Source organism: Bactrocera latifrons, unplaced genomic scaffold (assembly GCF_001853355.1).
Source record: "Bactrocera latifrons isolate USDA-ARS-PBARC rearing strain unplaced genomic scaffold, ASM185335v1 scaffold_1423, whole genome shotgun sequence".
NCBI classification, from domain to species: Eukaryota; Metazoa; Arthropoda; class Insecta; order Diptera; family Tephritidae; genus Bactrocera; species Bactrocera latifrons.
In genome coordinates this window covers 30,817-33,011 of record NW_017534879.1, presented here as the reverse complement: position 1 = coordinate 33,011, position 2,195 = coordinate 30,817, and positions in this window count along the sequence as shown.

Below are 2,195 nucleotides of genomic sequence, written 5' to 3'. Positions count from 1 at the left end.
TTGACAAATTGAAATTATGTGTTGTGTTGTTTCCTATCTCATCTAAGATCCAAATTGTTTTAAAACTTTTTCTGCTCATCTAAAAACTGGGTTTGCTCTTGGGAACTTATAAAAACTTTTTTAGTGGGTGCAAGGACCTCACTGAAACTGCTATTAAAGATATCGAATAATTTATTGAAAAAAGAAACGAAATCCGCAATATTAATAAAGGTCATACTGTTTGAGCATTAGTGAGCTGTAAAGAGAAAGCATACCTGAAGTGACCGAATTGCTTAACACTTGAGACGCGAGTTTAACCTTAATTTTCGGAAAGTATTGGGGTAAATACTTTTTTGGATCTGTTTTTTCTTAAAGCCTAACAATAAGTTATAAAATCTTAATTCTCTTTAAAAACTAGACAGGCTCAAGCAATTGATCGAGTTGTTTTGGTGATACGTCGCTCTTTAATACGCAGGCATATCTCTTCTTTTAAGTCGTGTTTGATCSCAAAAGTTGAAGTTAATACATAACTGGCTGTTGGAACACTGCCCTGGGGTACACCAGCCCTGATCTGTCGTTCATCAGATATGAAATCTCCCACTTTTGCCATAAATTTTCTATTTTTTAAATAAGACTCCAATGTTTTATACAATTCTAAAGGTAGAATTTTTTTTAATCTTGTATAAAAGACCTTCGTGYCACATCTTATCAAACGCCTGAGCTACATCTAGAAATATTGCTGAACAGTGGTCCCTGTGCTCAGTTGCTTTCCTTATGTCGTTAGTAATTCTATTTACTTGCTCTATTGTGCCATGTTTATCACGAAAACCGAATTGATGCATTGGTATAKTATTATTTTCTTGGAGGAAAGGAGACATCTTTGATAAAAGACTGATTGGTCTGTATGAAGACTTCTGTGTTAAGTCTTTCCCACGTTTATCTATCAAGATAATCTGCGACTTTTTCCATGAAATTGGATAGTATCCGAAACTAACAACTGCATTGAAGAGCAAAGAGAGCACCTCTACAGCAATAATTGGTGACTCAATTAGCATTTTTGGGGAAATAATATCATGCCCCGGCGACTTTTATGGATTAAGTTCTTTGATGATACCAATTATTTCAGAGGGTGACTCGACAGACTCTTTAGCTGTGTTGGGTAAGATTGACAGCTTAAAGTTGTTTTTTTGGCAAATCGGGTTGAAATACCTTTTCTAGGTGATTTACAAAGCAATTAGACTTTTCCTCGTCACTTCGAGCCCAATTTCCACCCAAGTCTCGTATAGGCATGTTGGAGTCAGTTGGTGGCTTCATGGAGTTTTGGGCTTTCCAAAGGGAATTTTGCTTGTTTGAATTTGGACACATCATCTTTATACGTTTAAGTGCTTTTTTTAATTTGCGTACAGCAGGTTTTAATTTAAGCTGAGTGGAAGGGGAACGATTTATCTGCCATTCACGTCTTGCACGCCTTTTCTCATTTACAATTGTTTTTCTATTAGATATTTTTCTGAAACCAAGCGGATTAAAGCTCTTGTTTGGTGTTGCTAAGACAGCTGCGCTGGTTAGTATATCATTGACTTCTCTTACGCTTCCGTCAATATCTCTTACGGCATTTATTTTGTACTCAATATTAATGTGGCTACTGATGTATTTTTATATTTTAGCCAGTTCGTTTTATAAGAAGTTAGAGCCACTTTTGAGTTACCGAATATTGGTTGTTCACATAGCTTTATTATACGAGTAACAGGAGAGTGATCAGAAAATAAATCACTATGTGTATCAGCTGTTATGTGCGATTTATCTATATTTTTAATTACAGCAAAATCATTTAAATCTGGTATTTTCTTACRATCACTAGGCCAATATGTCGGCTTACCAGGAGATATTATTTCAAGGTTATTGTGCCTATTTACAACATTTCTGTAAGGAAGCGACAATATACTCGATTATAGTGACGTCATTTCGATTCGATCAAAATTAGTCGATTGATCGCGAACGAGTGTTTCTGTAAGCATAATAGTAGGAACAGTCAAAAACGCTACTGCCTTCCTCCCTTTTCCTTCCTCATCGGCAAAATGTGTGCCCAGTGAAAAACGTGGCAAAAACGCAGAATTCAGCCATCTTTGTTTGTTTTCATTTGCACAATGTAGCCATTGCTCAATATGAATATATAGTTTTGTACACATCTATGTTTTCAATTACAATTTTTTATAATA